This window comes from Anas acuta, chromosome 16, assembly GCF_963932015.1.
Source record: "Anas acuta chromosome 16, bAnaAcu1.1, whole genome shotgun sequence".
Taxonomy (NCBI): Eukaryota; Metazoa; Chordata; class Aves; order Anseriformes; family Anatidae; genus Anas; species Anas acuta.
The window spans coordinates 1013849-1033422 of record NC_088994.1 but is presented as its reverse complement, the minus strand read 5'-3'; the positions used below and the strand labels follow the sequence as shown (position 1 = coordinate 1033422).

Genomic DNA, 19574 nt, shown 5'->3' with positions numbered 1-19574 from the left:
CACAACCCAGCTTTGCTTTGACCCCAGGACAGCCCTGGCTCCTCCATGCTTCCACGGTGCCCCAGTGGAACTGGGAAGGAGCCTCGGGTACCTGGCCCTGGAAGAGGAGCAAATCCCATCAGGCAGGATGGGGATGGGGACAGGGATGGGGACGGGGATGGGGATAAGGATGGAGCTGGGGGTGGGGCCAGGGCCAACCTTGCTGTGCGGCAGCAGCAGGGCTCCGTGCTGCCGGGTCGGAGCAGCGCCAGTCCCACTGCAGCCTCCAGCCGCAGGCAGAGCTGGCGGCTCGGGGACATCTCCCAGCAGAGACCCAGGGGGATGGAAAAACCACAACGCTGTGCCGGAGGCAAGCTGAATCGCTTCCCACATAGAGGGCCCTTTCATATTTCCCATTTGCCTTCGAGTTGAAATCCTTCTGCGGGCCAAATCTTCACATCCAGGAGATGGAGTCTTGGCCAGAGATTATAAACGGATTGTGGGTGTAAATAAAAAATTGCATATTTAACGTTGCTGCAAGCCAAGGGCAGCACATGTTGCTCCATGCATCTGCTCATCCTGCGCTGCGCGGAGAGAGCAATTTGACCAGCAAGGGCCTGCCTCAGTGCACATGTGCAGGGAGGGACTGGTGCAAGGAACAGAAAAACAAGAAAAAAAGGAAAAAAAGGGAAGAACAGAAAAACAAGCCTGCCCAGCACTACTCATACACCTCAGCCCCGCACCCTGCTTGAGCCAGGGTTTGCTCTCGTTGTGACACCGGGGTGCTGCACATGGGGCTGCCTGCTCCAGGTGGTCTTGACGTTTGGTGGCATGAGCAGAGGCTGGGGGGCTCCAAGGACCTCAGAGGGAGGCCTCCAAGGACCAAGGATGGGCATGGACATACCAGGGCATGGTGGGGACATCACCCCCCAGCGGGCCTTACTGGTGGCAGCTCCACAACTCCCTGTCTGGGCACAGCCCCCCCGGTCTCAGCCCCCCCCCAGGAGTCCCATGTCCAAAATCCTCCACAGTGTCCTGTCCCCGATCCGTAGGGGCAAGCTGGCATCACCCATCTTTATTTCCTAAACTTGGGCCAAAGCTTAATTAGCCCAGACATGCCACGGTTCCCAGCCCAAACACTGCCGTCTTTCTTCAGCCTGCACTGATTTCCTCCATAGGAAACGGCCCCTGGTGCTCTGAGAATGCTGACTTTCAGGGAATTGCACATCCCCCGCTGTTAATCACACAATCCCGAGGCAAATATATCTGCGTCCCTGCCTGTAATTTGTAGAAATTGCTCGCAATGCTGCAATTTAGCATTTAAGTCCAATTTATTTTGTGTTGATTAATGGAAAAGAGGCTTCCCCCTGTGACCAACAAAATGCACTGGCAGGCAAGGAGCCCGTCCCAGAGGCTGTGCGGGATGGCCACAAAACGTACAGCACCATGCCCAGCACCATGCCGACCACAGGCAGCTCCGGGGGGAGCAGCAGCTCCCAGCCAGCAGCAGGCATGCAGCCCCGAGCCCACCTTGCGTGCGGCAGGGGAGCAGGGAGCCGCAGCGCCTGCCCCTCTTTGCACAACCTCCTAAAATGGAAATTGTGAGTCCTGGGCGCCGGGGTCTGGACAGCTTTACCCACACAGGCAGGTAGGAGAGCAAATCTGGAAACGCTCTCAGGTCTGGGAAATGGCGCGTGCTGCACTGAGCCGCTCCTTCCCCTGGCCCTTTGTTTAGGAATCCCATTTGTGCCATGTCTAAATATGCCCTAATCCTACAAACACTTCCTCCCCAGGAAAAGGAACAGGCCTTTAACTTATTTTTCTGTGCAGTGCTGCGCACACACCTGAAACCTCCTGATAATAGAGAATGGCTTGGCTCCGGTACAGCACCTTTTCGCCCTGAATCTCATTGCCCTGTTATAGCTTGGAAGTATTATCATCCCTAGCTCACAGGTGGAATAGCTGAGCTATGGTTCAATGCTAGAGGAAATCTTGTTCCAGTGTTTCTGAAGCACTGTCACCACACAATGCAAAGTGCTGATCCTGTGCAAACGTGTTCTGCTGGAGCATGTATGTCCCACAGGTTTTGACAGCTTCATTTTGGCCAGCCGGCTTGCTGCCAGCTCACGTCTCCTCTGTCCGTGCTACAGCTGGGTTAGAGCTTGGCCAAGGCAGGCGGTGCCAGAGCTCCCGCTCTTTTTTTTTTGCTCACTAACAACTCTCTGGATCTTAACACACCGAAAATGCTCTGGCACACGTTCTGCTTTCAGGCATAAAGGAACTGTTCCTGTAAAATCACAGGGTTCCTCTGGAGGGTTTGGGAGATGGATAAATCAAGTAACCACGCGGGCTGCAGCCACTGCTGCACGGAGTGAGCATCGGAAGTGCCACGCCACAGATCTTCCTCCAGAACAGTGCTGGGTGGAAATCACTTCACTTGAAGAAAATAAATGGACAGACACAAAACGTGATTTTTTATGGGGATGTTGGATAGAAAAGGACCTAAAACCAAAACACATTTCTATGGGAGGTACCCCCAGCACCCCTCCATGTGCACGCTCGCGGGTGGCTGGAAGCACAGACCAAAGCCAGCACCATGGTACTGCCAGCCCTGCCGAACCACACAATTAAATCCCCCTGAACTCCTTGGAATTGCACCTGGCCTGCGTGCCCAGCAGCCAGGATGTGACATCCCTGAGCAGGATGTGGTGTGCCTGCGAGGCCAGAGGGCTGTGGGAGCACCTATTAGAACCACACACCCTAGGTGCTCAGAGGGATGCCCCTGGCCTTGGAGCTCAGCAAAAGAAGGTGCTCCATCGCTGCTGGCGTGCTGGCAAGTCCTGTTCTCAGCAGCTAGAGCCCAGCTACCCATGGAAGCACTCTCCACTTTTGGGGAGTCCAATGACTGAGCTCATCACCTGGAGGTGACACCAGGGTGGGATGGGTGCATGGGCAGCGCGCAGCCCCGGCACCTCCAGCTGATGCTGTCCGGCAGTGCTGCTCCAGGCACTGGTGTGGGGCTGGTGAAGGAGGACGACCGAGCCTCTTGCTGCATCCTGGCTCAGAATTGGGCCCCTGTGATTAACTTGCTGGCTTCAGGAGAAGTCGAGCCCATGCTCTGTGCTTTGCTGATGCTGCAGGCACAGGGCATACTCCAGGAGAGCCACGCCTTCAGGACACTCTCCCTCCCCAGCATCAATGTTTTATTATCATCTACAAAGGCAGCGTGTTTCTAAAAACACACAGTGGGACTGGAAATGAGCATAAGCACCAGCAGATGCAGTTGGAAGTGCCAGGACAGAAAAATGTGAGTGCCACATGCCTGCTGCCACGCGAGCATTGGGAGAGCTGCTGCACCCTGCAGCACTGTGCAAAAAGCAGGCTCATCTGGCTGCAGGGCGCATGGCACACAGAACCTGCCCATTACACACCCAGTCACATCCGTATGTCATGACACACACACGTGCACGTTTTTTCACACACACCCTGGCTCAAGCTGCTGTGCGGCTGGGTCCAGGAGGGCACACAGAGGCGCGCAGGCGCTCCCCTCGCTCTCGCCAAGCACAGAGGGGAGGAAACAAAGGCTGCGAGCGCTGTAGATGAAAGCGGGAGCAGAGGAAGGGTGCAAGCAGCCCACACACCGAGCCGCCTCTCGGACGATCCCACCACACGGCGTTCCCATGCTGCTTGCAGAGGCGCGGGCAAGCGTCCCTTATTGGCTGCACCTGGCTGCTATTAAGCATTCAATCAAAAAGGGATCACGAGCCAGATACGACTAATTCGGAGGAACTTTCTTACACAATGAGCCCCTCTCGGTTTGCTTGTTTTGTTTAATATCTAAAGCTAACTCCGGCTGGTTTGAAATTGAGCAGGGCTCTTGGCTGCTGCAGATAGCGGGAGGGGACAGAGACATATTTCTAGCAGACCGAGGGGAGCTCTACTTTGGTGTTTTAAAAATAGCACTACAAAGGGAGGCTGCCTGGGACGCTGCCGGTGTGCGGCGCGGGGGCTGACGCAGCGGGGCTGTGCCCCGGGAACAGCCCGGTCCCGCAGACCTGGATGGAGGCCCCAGAAGATGTCTCCTGCCTCCTCGGTGCTCATTTCCCATGTCTGTGCAGGCTCCTTGCTGAGCAAAGCATCATGCAGCAGCAAGAGAAACCTTGCAGGGTGCTCGGGGATGAGGATGGAGCCCCCCCCAAAAACCCAGAGCAGCCCTGGGCCCCAGAGGACAGCAGGCAGCTGGCAGAGCTGGCCCCAAATGTTTTCTACCTGCTGGTTTTGCCCATGTCTCAAGAAGGAGCCTGGAACATCACAGGTATCTGTGACACCTCCTTCCCCTGCAACTGAGGATCCTGCCTGGCTGTTGAACCATGTAAAATACACATTAAAAAATGACTTTTATTCCATCCTCATGGGGACCCAGAAGCACCCACAACCTCTTCTAAAGCCTTTTCTGAGGGCAGCCACTTGGTGAAACCCCCCCAAAAAACAAAAATGGTGATGTGTGGCCTTTGGCTGCCACCTGCATAGCCCCCATGGGTGCAAATAGCCTGACCTTCGCATGGCCACCCCAGGACCCTGGCACCATCAGGGGCTGGGGCTCCACCCAGCTGTGGGGACACATCCTGGTGGTGGGACCTGTCCTCCTGCCCCGATAAGAGCGCAGTCATTCTGCCCCAGCAGCGGCGGCACAGTTCCTGTGGCCCCCAACATCGTGCCACCTGAGCACCTTCAGGCTCCACTCTCCTCCTTGCCCCCCCCAAAAGACACCAGCAGGAGAAGTTCACGCAGCGGGTGGGTGTCCTCGGGGTGATGCAAACAGCAGGCAGAAACCAGTGGCTTCTCACAAATTAGTCGCTTCCCCTCCTGTCATCCCGGAGGAATTTTTCAAGCACTTGCTTATGAGGACTGTGTGCGGCACCTGCCGGCACGCGGGCACTCACCTATGTTTGCCGGAACACGGCGACTTTTAAGAAGGATCCAAGGAGGTTTTAATTTAACGCTGGGAAGTTTCCCAAGCAGGCAGAGATTTGTGATCGCAGTCAGCACGGGGAGAAATGAGGAACGGGGAGCAGGCTCCCACGTTAATGTTCCTCCTTTCGGGGATGGTTTCAGGTATTTATTCCCCAAATGCTGACACTCAGGAACTTCAGCTGTTTTCAAAGCTCTGGCCAGCACTCAGGTTATTCACACCACCTTTTGCATTCCTATACTGCCTGGCTCATGTTGATGAGAGGTCCCAGAGGAATGGGGAAGCTTTTTGGGGCCATGGGGCCGCAGCCCCATCACGCAACCTGGGGACCTGCCAGTGGGTTTGCTGGAGGTTTCTCCCCAAAAGGGTGGGCAGCAGCTTCTTGGGAGCAGCTTCTTGGGAGCTCCCCTCGCTTGGTGGCCCAGGGGAAGGGGGTTTCCTGGCTCCCCATGCTGCCCGGCCCATCCCTCTCACTGGCCTCAGCCCCTGATGGAGGGAATTAGAGCACGGATCTGGCTGGGAATAGCCCCAGGTTGCTCTCCCAGGGGAAGGGGGGAGGCAAACGTTAAGCTTTGTCCAAGGAAGGACATTAAAGGACTCACCTGTGGAAGCACCACATCTTTGGGTGACGGCTAGTGTGACTAAGCGCCTTCTTCCCCTCTCCTCGCCCCTCTGTCTGCCATGTCAAGACTTTCCAAAACGTACCTTTGGTTTTGCAATGCTTTTGCGCAGGCCATTATTCAGGCTGAGCTGGTCCTGTTTCCTTGCCAAGCGCTCTGTTCCCTGCCTGATAAGATAAGCTCCCTGAAGAAAGGTTTTTGGGACCCTGACTCACTGAAGAAACATCTTCTGCAGGGCAGCCATACTGCCTGCAACACACTTAACTATTTGATGAGCTTATTGCTGAAATTCAAGCGCCCACCTTACTCGTCCCATTGGAGTACAGCCCCTTATCTAGGGGCAAAGTCATCCCAATCAGGTGCTAAGCGTGGAGAATCTCCCTATCTCCACGCCTTCGGCCTTGCTGCATATTCACGGCCACCCTCAGTCCTGCCCCAAGCCCCCAGCTCCCCCAGCTCGGGGGAAGAAGAGGGGAGCCCAGTCCGGCGGCAGGCTCCTCGCCCAGCCTGAGCCACCAGTGTCCCCAGCCCAGGAGGAAGGGTCCTGGAGGCACAGGGCTCAGCCCAGAGCTCAGTGCACAGAGCCAGGGTTTCACGGCTGTGCTGCAGGAGATCCCCGGTGCTTTGCCCGTGGAAGATGCAATCAGCAAAGCCTCTTATTTAATTAGTGCCGCTTCTCCTCTCCCGTATGGTTCCAGTTAGAGCCCCTCGCCCAGTATCAGTGGTGCTGGATGCTGTGCTCAACTCAGGCCAGACGAGTGTTAAACCCCTGCAGGTGCCCAGCCCCCCCGTGGCTCCCAGCGGTAGCGAGGTGAGGATTAGTGCCAGGAAGGGCAGGAGGGGACAGGGATGGGAGCTGGCTGCTGCTCCGCTGCCATCTCCAGGAGTTTCTGCCAGTGAGCCCTGACTTACACCTGTGCTACCACAGGCAGGATCCAGCCCTAGTTCCAGCTCCTGATGCCCACCTGCACCCAGCCTTGCCCCTGGGCACTGCGTGCAGCAAGAAGCAGCAGGACACCCTCCAGCTGCTCGTGGGGCCCCAAAGCAACTCCAAATGCCACATGGGCTCTGCTTGCTCCCCTCAAAGGCACCAGTGCTTCCCTTTTTCCTGGCATGTGAGGACCTAACCCTGACTGGCTACACCAGCTCCACCAGGGTCAATTCCTCAGGCATGGCTAGGACAGGAGGGGCTTCAGGGATGCTTTTCAGCAGCATCTAAACACAGCAGCTGCCAGCCTGAGCTCTGCACTGTGTTTTCCCTGCCCCAGCCTCCCCAGTTCTGCCCCAGCACCCCCAGTTCTGCCCCAGCACCCCAGCCCCAGCCCAGGCTCCCAAGCACCGGGAGCACAGGGGCTCCGCGCCCACCCTGCTGCCCCACGCAGCATGGGGGCCAGCAGGTTAACGGGCTCGGGAAGCCCCAGACAACTGCGAACGATCAACCCCAGGGGGATTTTTTTTCCTCCTTTTGGCTCTGGAGTCAATTGTCAGTCCTGCTTTTAAAGACACCCTTGTAGGCAGCCCGGCTGTGCTTTTCTGCTTCGGAGGAATTTCTCTAAAACAATAATAGTGACATTGTTCCTCACTTTGCTGGCGGTTTTATAGGGCTCACGTTGGAGAAAGGTGACCATGGCTGCCTTTTGGCCACATGTGTTTACACAAGGAAATGCATGTGGGTTTTGGGGTGGCGCCTGGAGTCAGCAGCCGCTCTCTGTACTCCTGACCCTTACAGAGCTGCTTTCTTGCTTCTGGGTACGTTTACTGCACTCCAGATGTGAGCTGGCTCCAGCAAGGCTGCGGAGCGCCAGGGATCTGGCATCCCCAGACTCATCAGTCCGTGGGGTAGAATGCCATGGTGGTTGTTTTAAAAGCTGTAATGCGTCTTGGTAACACATCATGATTTATTCAGCCCTTGTTTGACAGGGTGCCTTTATCAAAAGCTCATGCGAAGCCAGGCTGTACGGCGTGCTCAGGCTGCAGCGTGGCTTGCTCGTGGCCACGGCTTGCTGCAGGTCCAGCCCCACGGCTCAGCGCTGGCTCTGCATGGTGTGGGGCAGTGTGGGGTGGTATGGGGTGGTGTGGGGTACCCCCTCTCTGCTGCAAGCCCCAGGCAGCTGCATCCTGGAGTGGGATGACAGAGACTTTGCAAGGAAGAGCAGTGAAGGTTGCTTTGAAAAAAAACAAACCCGAAACATCAGTGGTGTCACCCAGGTGCCCTGGATGGGGTGAGCAGGGTGACAGCTCCACACATCCCTGTGATGCCTCATGGAGCCGGGCTCACTCGCACACCACTGGCCTGGCTCCAGCTTGCAAGAGAGTCAATAAAAATGTGAGGAGAGAATCAAACCCAGAGTGCATTTGGGGAAAATTAGGGCACGGCTGGGGCTGAGCACAGGTGGCGGGGCAGGCAGGGAGGTGGCACGGCCAGGAAGCCCCTGCTTCTAGGTGGCCGACATCGTCCCACGAGCTGCCCTTTTGCTGAAAACCACGCTCTGTTCCACTTTTATGCCCTTTACCCGAACAAACCGCAAAGCACAGTTACGGGGAAGCAGCGGCTGGGAGGCACCCAGCAAATTTCCGTGTGCGCAGCCCCGGCAGGGTGCTGCTGGGCAGGGGGCTGGGAGCTGCCCCTGCAGGGACCCCCAGCCCGTGCCGCTGCCTTCGCAGGGCTGTTCTCATGGGCACGGATGGACACAGGAAACTTTAGCCCTGGATTAGGAATGAGCCTTTGGTTTAGAGATATTTATTTGCCTTTTATCATAATGGGAAAAAAATGAAACGGCAGATAGGAGAGGAAGAAAAAAAACATCCAATCTGGGTTAGGATCTCACACTGGCTAGTTCACTTCATGGTTTAAGTAAATAGTTCTCATCCCAAAACCCTTCAGGGTCATATAAATGTGCTTCTTTGCATGGAAGAGACTATTTTGATAGTAGCTGGGTGCCTGATGAATTTGCAACTTTCCCAAACTGTCGGTGTCTAGAATGTGACTTGGTTTTTCACAGTGAGATATAAAATCCTATCAATTAATCTAACTTTTATTGCACCTCTGGGGCATGAACGTGATGTTATTTAAACAAATGGTTCCCATTACCTTCAATTATTTTATAAATGTTTTTCAGTGATTTATAGGCTTCTATTAAACGGACAATATACTTCTGTGTTCCTCAAGGGGGTAAACAGTAATCTAAGGACTGGGGCTTGCTGATCTTTTTTCTTTCCCTCCTTCTTTTTCCACAGGCGCAGGGGGCTGCGGCTTCACATGGGGGGCATGGGGCAGAGCCTGGCCAGACCCCTGCTGGGGGCTGCCTCAGCAATGCCCATCCCTGGGGGTGATGCCCTGGCCCCCCAGCCCCACAACACCCTCATTCTGGTGAAGGACCTCATGCCCTTGCTGGGACCTCCCTCGTTTCCACCCCAAAAACACCCCTGTGCTGTGACAGGTCCGAGCAGGGCTCTGGTTGTTGTTTTTTTTTTCCCAGCTCAGCCTCATTGCCGTGGCACACCAGCTGTGTAACTTCCCCAGCGTCCCAAAGCGACGCATCTGGTTCTCACAGGGCCATTCCCATTCATCTGCCTGGGATTACCTGGGATTTGCGGGATTATTCTGTAATACACAAATGATACAGTTCTCCATGCGTTTGGGAAGGGAAGGGGGGGGATTCATATTTTGTTCCTCCCAAATACGACTGAAGGAATTTATCCTGCCTGTGGCATCTCCGGCCTGGCAGAGGAAGCCCCACAGTGCCAGCCCGGCCGGGACAGTCCCCAGCGTGAGGCCACCATGGGGACCCACAGCCCTGAGCCCCGACAGGGTCGTGCTGCTGCAGGAGGGCACGTTGTCCTGCAGCTGGGGCAAAACGTGGGCCCTCCTGGCAGCATGGAGCACTTATCTCCACAGGGGTCACCCGGGGACTTGGCTTGAGGAGTGCTGACCCCAGCTGCCACCCCAGCCCAGCCCTCATCCATCTCCCGCACCCCAGCGTTCCCCTGCTAACCTTCAGTGCCGCACGCTGACAGACAGGACGGCAATTAAGCCCTTGCTCAACTAATTCACTTGAGCCTGTCTACATCTCAAGCAGCTTTGGAGATAGGTTGTGTTTACAGAGCCTGCCGACGTTTATTATTTCTTGGGGGCGTTGCAAGGAGCAGGGGGCATGCTGCTGTGGGAAGATCACCCCGGCTGAAGGCCCCGCAGAGACAGGCGGCCATGCGCAGCCAACCCGCGGCCATTGGTGCACAACGCCAGGTGCCTGCACCAAGGATGGCATTCCCCAGGCACACACAGTGCCCTGTGTGTCCCTCCCCATGTCCGACACCACACACGCCGCTCCAACGCTGCCCGGCAGTGCTGGAGGGGAGCCTGAGCCCTCCAGGCCCCGTGGCCTCCCTCAGGCCGAGCCCCGTCCTGTGGTGGTGTGGCCGCCACCCACCATGAGCCCCTCACGGGGCTGCCACAAGCGGGGCCGGAGCCCTGCGAGGCAGCGAGGGCTGAGCTGGTGCAGAAGTAAGCAACAAATCCTTGTTTTCCTGACAGACAGACCCTCGGCGTCAGGCGCAGGGTAACATTTTTCTAACAGCCGGCCCTGGATTCCTGCCTTGAACTGCAGCCACAAGCCTGCTTAGGATGCCGGGAGACCCGCAGGATTATTTTTCTTGGCAAGCAATGACTCCCTCCAAGTTGTTACACCATTGAAAACAGCTAATAACATTTTACTTAATTAAACAGTGTGAGGCCTAACAATGTAGGCCGTCACTTTTTCCCTTGCATTGTATCGCTGCGGCATCCCAGATGGGAGTTACGTATCCCCTGGTCGGGATCGTGCGTCCTCGTGAGGGCTGCGAGCACAAAGCCGTGCCCTCCGCCGTGTTACGTTGGCCACAGCTCTGTGTGTCCCCACCCGCAAAGACAACAAAGCACCAGCTGTGCCACTCGTGGCGCAGGCATTTCCCATTAAAAAGGTCAGCAGAGCCATGGCCTGGAGCTTCTCACCTACCTTTAGCCCTCTGAAGCTTCCATCTCCGCTTGCTCTCCGCCGTTCTCAGCTTTTTTGGCTTTTCTCTGATTTAAAGCTAGCATATTAATAAAATATCTTTACCTGCCACCTTGGCTTTTCTTCGCTTAAATCGGGTTATGTCTGGAAGACAAAAGCGCTACGTGGAAGTCAGCTGGGAGTGACACAAAGGGGAGTCTTGTCTGAAATGGCTGGCGGGGAGTCAAGGCAGTGAAACGATAGCTATCTCAGGCTGTTTGCACAGCAGCGACTCCGAAATCATATTTCACTGTGGCAGGAGAGAGTCTTCATCGTGTTTCTTCAGATTTAGGCTCGGGTCTATTTCTCACTGCAAGGTTATTAAAAGCACTCCAACCTGAAACGGTTTCATTGTGTCCACACGTTTGTTGTTTATTATTATAAACAAGGGTTTCAGGGCCATTAAAAATAAATTGGAATGGGTAAAAACGGAGTGAGAAGTATGAGGAAACTGAATGATTGAAAACACCCATCTCAGCATCTCGGGCAGAAAGCTCCCTCTTGGAGCAATGCCTTCCTTGCTAGACAGAGGGGAAAAAAAAATCTCTGTTTTCTTCTCAGCCACACCGCATCCTCCTCCTCCCGGGGACACAGGGAATGGAAATAGATGGGAGGCCACATCCCAGCCTGGGTCTGAGCAGGTCTGTGCCTAGAGGCACTCACTCCCACCAGGGGAATGGGATCTGCCAGGATTTTCCACATGGACATCGCCAGTTACAAGTTGGTCCAACAGACACTGACCAAAAGCCAACACATTTCATGCGCAATGCCTGACTGCCACACAAGGGTTTGAGGGGTCTCGGAGCACTGCACCAAACCCCAGCAACCGGCAGCTTTGCTGACAAGCCTGGCATCAGATCTTCTCCCCCAGGGGAGAGAGCACTGGGCACTGTGTCCCCAAGGCACGGCCCAAGCCCCAGCAGCAGCTCCACTGCAGATGTTTGCCTTCACTCACCTCCCTCCTGCTCTAAAATCCCAAACCAGACCTCACCAGAGGCTGGTGAGTGCCTCCTGCACCAAAGCCCCATGGTAGGAATTCGGCTGAGCAACAAAATCTGCATGCAGACCCCACGACCATCCTTTAAAGGGTTACAGGCACCGCAGGGCTGCGGCATCGGGGATTAGGAGCAGCCCCAGGAGCAAGCTCCAGGGCTCGGGTTTTGCTTTTGCTCCCGGCAGGAGGCAGAGCCGGGGTGCACAGTGGCCAACAGCACGGGGCTGTGGGATTACCGGGGGTGTGGGGAAGGGCTTTCAAGAATGAAGCCCCAAACCCCACAGTTAATGACTGTCAATTAGTGGGGGGCCAGCAGCACGCACTTGGGAGTTAAATGGGTGGGAACAAACTGCTTTCTCACATCCCTCTGTTAAGAGCATCTCCATTACTCGACATTCCTAAAAATCTTAGAAAAACAAAACAAGAAAACACCCCGAGAAGCTACCTTCTGGTCTCATTCACACCAGAAAACATCAAAGACACAGGTGTTACTCTACAGAAATGCTAAAAATTGTTCCAGTGAAGTTAAAAGTTGGAATTAATCCCCAAAGCATGGCTGATTACTCCACGAGAAGACATGAAAGTGTGCGTTACAGTGAGACATGCTGATAAATTCGGGTTTGCCTGCACGTGTGGGTGGCACAGGGGTGAGCACTGTGAATGCAGCCAACACAGAGACAGACGGCTGGCGTTGCTTTGGAACAGGCGCCAGCAGCACAGCGTGGACCTCGCAAGGGTCGGGTTTTCTCCCGCACGTAAGAGCAGTCCCTCTGGGATTTATTGGTCTGATCTTGGCAGGCTCCTCCTCTCCTTGCCCCTACCAAGGTCAGCACTGTAAGTACAGGCAAAAAAAGTCCTTTAAGAATTTGTTGTGCAAGGAGGTGAGACAGAAAAGCGGCCAGGGACAGAACCTAAAGCCCAGAGAGGAGCAGGGCACCTTGATGCTACTGAGGGGCCCTGGGAGCAGGGCAGCAGCCGGACCAGGAGTGTCCCATCCCACTCAGCTGCGTTGGCCGTGCCTCTGGGACAAGTCCATCGCCCAATTTCAAGGGAGGAGTCCCACCTGGACTGATCCAGGTGTGCCAGACAGAGCCACAAGGCCTCTCATGACGTTTTACACAAGATGGTAAATATGTTTGAAAATCATTTTTCAGTACTGTCAGGTTTTTTGAAGCCCCCTCGGTGCCTCCTGCAGCCTAAAGGATGCCAGGGACTCAGGGGCTGTCAGCGGCACTGGGACAAACAGGACACCCAGGGACAATGCTGTTCCCAGTCTGAAAGTGAGCGATGGGGACAAGCCACCGGCCTTCGCCCTGCATCTCCTACAGAAAAGACAGCACCAGTCTGGAGAAAAGCTTTCCTTTTCGTTAAAGAAGGAGAGGAGGAAGCTGTACCTGCAAGGACGGAGTGCTCAGCTCCACTGCCAGCAGTGCCTGCAGTCAGCCAGCGCACCCCTGTGCCTTCCCCTGCTCACAGGGTGCGTGGGGTCCATAGGGGCAGCCCCTGCTCCCCACACAACACACTGAGCCTTGCGCCCTCCTCACCCTCATGCCCCCACGGCAGCACATGGATGCTGCCCCCAGGCAGGCTCCTGCTGCCTCCAGGCCCCAGCCCTTCACCAAAGCCCCCTCTGACTTCGCCCTTCCTAAAGCAGGAACACTGAAATAGCAGTCAGCACATCATCTGCTCCTTCCACTTCTTTGACAAGACCATCAGTGCACCAGAGGGCAGAGGAAGCAGCCAGGGACCCCCAAACCAAAGCCTCCCCCGCTAGGAGGGGCTGGGGCTGCCCCGAGCCAGGTGTCAAGCTGCCTGCTGGCGCGGGCAAGAGGCTGCGCGTGGCAGCACATCGTATCAGCACCTCTGTTCTGTGCTCAACAGCTGAGCTGGTAATCTCATTAGAAACTTGGCTCGGCAATTTCTCCCCGCCATAAATCCACGTCAGTTCACACCCACTGCAATAGCCTTCAGCCCTTATGAATGAACTCCCGCAGCCGCCTCCTCTGCCCAGACTGACACCAGCCCCCATTCTGTGCCGTGGAGCCCGGGTCAAGCCCGGTGGTTCTCAAGTCCACGACGTTCGGGGGCGTTAGGAGCAGGGTGCAGCAGCTGAACCTCCTGCAGCAGCGTGGGGTATGCACGGCACTGTGTGCTCAGCAGGACCGCAGCCCCACGAAGCCATGTGGGATGTGCTGAGGAGCAGCAGGTCAATCTGTCCAGGCCGTATGTCCTGCAGGTGGTCACCGTGATGAAAACGGGGATGTTCTTTGCAAGGGATAACAAAACCATGCTTTGATGTTAGCTGAATACTGGTTAACAGAAAATGGGTGTTAAAAACCCACTGCAGCATCGCTGCTTCTCAGGATGTAGGAGAAACCTCCGTTTCCACCTAGGCAAAGCAGTTGCTTTGTAAGGATTAACCTCATAGTTTTGCAAGTTTCCTCCAATACAGGACCCTCAGTCCTTCACTCCATTCCCTTCCCAACTGGCCCACCCAACTGCCAGAGCTGCACCACACCAAACCAGCACAGCCGTGCTGCAGAGCCGTCCTGCAAGACACGCTCAGAAAGGGGACAGCAAAAGAAATCACACTGTGGAAGTCCGCAGATCCAGAGCTCTCCTTGTCCCTGTCCGCACACGTCTGCTGCCACTCGGGGAGTGGTGACAGACTCACCGAGTCACCTGAGTGCCTGCTCTGTGGAAATGAGGCCTGCAGTACTGAGTGCCTGGAGCCCCTCACACACACAGCCCCGCTTGCTCAGACCTCGCTGGAAGACCAGGGAAGGGCAGCAGGACGGAGCCGCGGGGCTTTGGTGCCCGGGGAGGCAGCCCGAGCAAGGCAGGGGCCAAAAACCCCGCAACACAGGGCCCCCTGCACCTCTGTCAGCACCTGCCCAGCAGGGAAGGCGGCAACAGCACATTTCTGCCCTACACAATTCCACTGCTCACAGAGAGAACTGGTTAACCCACAGCACGCGAACTGATGGGATGCACCCTTACTCTGAGAAGCTTGTTTAAAACTCCTCTTTCCAACCCTTTTTATTATTATTATTATTACAGGTAATTAAACAGGAAGCATTCGCCCCACGTAAGAGTGTCAGGGGCTATCAAGCTGATGGATTCAACCTGTGGACAGGCACAGCCTGTGTAAACAACGCCAGAGCCTGTCGGAACACGTGGAGTCACACCTCCTGCCCGAGCAGGGAATAAGGAAAGCGCTGAGCACCTCACAGAGAAGCTGACCGGCAGTGCGGGCTGCCCGGGGACACGCCGCCTTCATTAAGAATCCCTCTCCCTGCTGCTCTGCACAATGCGCTGCCACGACGGGACAGCAGAGCAGGGTTTGAACATCTCGAGAACAGAGGCTTGGCCTCCTCAGGTTGGGGTTTGTTCACGTGGTTTGTTATTTTTTTTTGCTTTTCTGTTTGCTCCAGCTTCAGGGCCTCCTGCTCAGTACCCAGCACAGCAAACATCTCCCACGGGTTTTGCAGCCCAGCTACAGACACACGAAGTGCTCTGGCGTTCATTAGCTCAGCAAGTATTTGTCAAGTAACTGTCTTCCCCCAGCGAAGCTGCCAGGAGCTGCACAAGAAGCCTGACGTGAACCATTCCGGTGTAAGTATCCAAGTTGTTTGTTAACCCCCACTCTTTGCACATCCCCATGCCACTGGCGCCTTCCAAACCTTGTATAAGAGAAGCCACCCCCGGTGCGGAGCCAAGCTCCCCGCACAGCCCACGGCGAGGAGCTCCCTCCAGCAGCAGCCCCAGGTCACAGTGACTGCCCAGCACCTCGGGCAGGCACGGGGCATCTGCCACCTGGGCACAGAGCAGCTTCAAGGCAAAGAGAAGCAGGGAGACTGTGGGCAACTCACACACACTGCGGAAACAGAGCCCGAGGCACGAACTCACCGCCAGCTCCAGCCCGCGATGTGCTCCCCAGCGGGAAGAGCAGAGGCTGCCTGCACAGCCACGCAGCCCTCAGCTCCGGTGGGACCTGGGTTTGGAGCAAAACACTCCTCGCTTTAGGACTGGAGCAGTCCAGGTGCTGGAGAAAAGGCACTGAGAGCCGACAGAAGCAGCAGTGACCTGTGAGGGATACTCGTTTCACACGAACAGGAGCTCACGGGTGGAACTGGGAATATTTCAGGAGAAGAACCACACATTAAAAACGCATTTTTAAAATATATGCAGTAATTAAAAACATGAGCGTACATGCTGGGTTTGATCAAATCCTCGCCTCCTGGCAGGCCTACACAAGGCACAGATGAGCTTAAACCTAGTGGCCAGTGACCCCGTGAAGGAGGCAAGCTGAAAGCGGTTTTGTTGTGCTGGCGGGGTGAGGGGAAGGGAAGGGACACAGGACGCGGGATTGTGCTTTGCTGGGAAGCATGACGACATCCCGAGAAGGAAGGGAACACTCTAAGCCTTCTGGCCTAAATTATCTGCTAACACAAATAATCAAATTCCAGGGACCACACTGCTCTGGCGCCACTGAAGCGAGGGGGAGGCGCGGCCCCAGCACTGCGTTAGCAGGTGGCAGCCTGCGGCTGACCCGTGCGGGGGACTCGAGCGCGAGCTACACAACGCTGATGCTCTCCAAGGAAGCCAGCAGCACTCTCGGTACCGTGGGAAGTTTTTAATGGCTCGCTCAAGGCAAGGCCTCTAAAATGTTTATATTAATGCTCGCATGTTGGATAGCCACTCGCTTGCTCTCAGCTGGAAAGCAGTCCAAGCAGCTGAGAAACATCTGGCCGCTACCCTTGGACAACATTTAATCTGGTAGCCCAGGGATTTAAGAGGTCTCTTTGGAGGGAAAGAAGTTTGGCAAATATCTTACTGCGATCTCTGTTCTGCTGTTTCCCAAGCCCAGTCGTTGCCCCAGCGTCACACACAGGCGCTCTTTATCATGACCCTATTTACATAGCCCAGCAGCCGAGCCCCAGCGCTTACAGGCAGCTGTAATTAAGCATTACCCCCAATTTCCAGGAATACTCCTGAAGGTGTGGGCCCGTGTGCGCATCCTGCTGGCATGCTCCCCCCTGCTCCAAGGGAAGAGAAAGCAGTTGGCTGTCAACTCCCAGCCCCCCTGCTCGCCCCGACACCCTGCCCCAGCCCCAGCATGCTCAGGCCCTGCATTGCCAGCCCCGCTGCCTTACCCCGTCCCGCACTGCATCTGGCAGCACTCACACCCCACAGATCAGCACCTATCTGCCCCGCAGCCTGCGCCACGAGGCACACGAGTCCCCTGTTCTCTGCTGTGTTTATCAGGCAAATGCTGGGCAAGGGGGTTTAAAGCAGATGTGTAAAGACAGAAGGGAAAAGGGACTCGTTTCTGAGAGGGAGCTCAGAGCCTGCTTCCCTTCGCTTTCCAGAACTCTTGCCTGTTCCTCCCTGCCCCAAGAAATTTTGTCGTTGGCTATCCTGACACTTTCTTTGATGAGTGGAGAGCTAATGAAATAAGATAAAAATGTTGAGCAAGTGAAAGAAAGGGACTTTTAGACAGGATCTGACATTTATTCTCCCCTCTCGTTACCCATCACCGTACCGCAAGGCTTTCTAGACAAGTCAGGGCAAAGCCGCCAACAACCTAGCTTGAGAAGTAGAAAATTAGGACAGGACCCACATTTCTGAAAACCCTTTGTAGGCTTTATTCAAAAGGAGATAAGGCTGAAAAAGGCGACAAGATGCTCGACAGACATAAAGTGATGAGAATCTACCTTATCTCCTTATCTTCCACGTTGTCTTCTGCTCTTTGCTTTTTTGTTGCAACAAACAGGGGAGACGTGGGGAAAATGTAAGGGCACAAACAGAGGGCACACAGCACCCAGAAGGGATGGATAGGGAGAAGACACTCAATAAAAGCTAAAAACGTCTCTTTCCTAGCAGGGGCTGAGCATCCTGGCTCTGCTCCAGCAAAGCACTTAAGCGTGTGCCTAACTCCTATTTGACTTCACTTGGGCCCTTCACAGGCTTGAAAGTTAAGCACCTTCCCCAGCAATCTGCTGCAGCAGGACCGGAGAAAACGAGAAGCTGTTAAGGGACCTGACTCTTAGTCAACAGCAAAGTTAACGGGCTTTTGGATAGCATCTGAGCCAAGGATTAATGCAAGATGGCAATTTCCACCGACTTAGGAAAACTCTGAGCCACCAGAGAAAACTTAAATTTAAATTATTAAGTTGAAAAAAAAAAAAAAAAGATATTAAGAATATCATCAGATTTCTTCACCGTCTTTGAGCTTGAGGTAGGTAGAGCTTGAAGCAGGCACATATTTACAGGTACGTGCAGAACTGGAACTCCCTTGTTTCAGAGCAAGCAAATGCCAGCTTAAAAAAAATACTGAATTCCCTGTGCTGTTCCTTGGTGCAGGAAACGCTGCCAGGTTGAGGCTAAGCTAACCTCAGACGCCTAACGGCCAATTACTGCAAACAGCAAGGTAAGCCGCAAGCAGCACCTACAACTCTAAGCAAGACACTACAAAGACTGATATTTGGAAAGGGAGTGAGCGCACATCTCATCGCTTCTTACGCTGTCAAGGACTCTTGAAAAAGTCTCTGGCTTCTGTTTCCCTTGCTAAAATTGGCAGAACTTGACGCTGCATCTGCCTGGTACTTCCAGAGGGAGCTCTGGTATCGCAGCTCTCAAGCACAGCTAAGATAAAACATTTGGGCTGCTCTGTTGTTTGGTTGGGCTGTTTGCCCAAGAATTAGGGGCACAACTGCATTCAGCTCTGCATGCACTGCCTGCTGCTCCTGCCGTGCTGCTGTTTGTCCCTGTATGAATCCAGGCTGAAACTCCAACAGCACTGGCATCGCACAGAGCAGCTGTTGACACTTTTTGGCTTAAAAGTTGTTAATCTAAAACTTTAAGTTTCTTTCATCATCATTAAGTCCAAAGCACTGAGTTAAGAGTTCAGAAAAGGCATATTTAAGCACATGCCCCCCAAAAACACATGGAGTTTAATTACAGCAAAGCAAGAAGCAAGGAACAGGCAGTGTTTATTAAGAAGTAAAACCTCACTGCACTGCTGGTCTCCCCTTAATGCCTCTGCAGTGAGAAAGCCGTGTTAAACAGGTTTTTAAAACTGAAAATGATTCAGGATAAGTATGAAAAGCGGTTCCCACAAGAGGAGTTAACATCGAAATGAAGCAGCCCTTGCACTTTGCTTGGACCAAAGCATTGCAAAGCCTGCTAGCTCCCTCTGCCGTCCCCACGCCAGCAGCTGAGTCGAACACGCTCCACGACCACCGCCGGCACTGCGGGTGAGGTTTTATGGATGTGTCCGGGGCATTTGCAACCACGACGCCTTGCGCAAACCCCCGAGGCAGCAGCAAGAGCAGGCAGAGGGCAAGGTCCTGCTCAAACCACAGCCTCTTCCCTGAGCAACGCTTCAGTCACTTCCAGCAGTACCGGCTCCAGGGAACAGCATCTATTTTATGGCCAACGCACTTATTACCTCTTCGTATCTTTCCCTTCAGACACACCAGTTCAGGACATAAACCAACGGTGAGCAAGGATCAACTCTCAAGTGCCTTGCCTTTATACTGCCAGAGGTAGAATAAATACAGAGAAGAGGTGAGGTCATTCCCCGACTTCATTTCTGAAGTGTGACCCAGCACCCAGAAACCCACGGTGCCTGTGGGATGACTGATCCCTTCCACGATGCACACACACTGACAAAGCTACAACACGTGGACTCACTGGCAGCTGACTCTTAGTGTGTTATTTTCCCAAACCATCCCTACTCAGAGTGGAATATCAGTGCACTGGAGTACCGGTGTGTTCAGAGTGAAGTTCCTAGGTAAGAAAAGGTACGCCTTTTTTCTTTAAAAAAAAAAAGTACAGCTGAAGTTTGTATGACAAATTGTGTTAACACAGGACTCTTGCTAGCACAGATCCCAGAGAAGGTCAAACTTGCAGCCTGCAAAGCAAATCAGATGGTTTCAAGGCTTTAGTACCATTGCTTGAAGTGTGAAGGCTGG

The 19574-nt window shown here is 54.5% G+C and overlaps 1 long non-coding RNA gene across 1 annotated transcript; it reads left to right on the top strand.

The window, feature by feature from the left end:
- The first annotated feature begins 14797 nt into the window (after window positions 1–14797).
- LOC137865650 (uncharacterized) lies at window positions 14798–19255 on the top strand. The gene is made up of 3 exons (XR_011102033.1): window positions 14798–14936; window positions 15030–15210; window positions 16065–19255. It is a non-coding gene; the product is annotated as an uncharacterized lncRNA (long non-coding RNA).
- The last annotated feature ends 319 nt before the right edge of the window (window positions 19256–19574 follow it).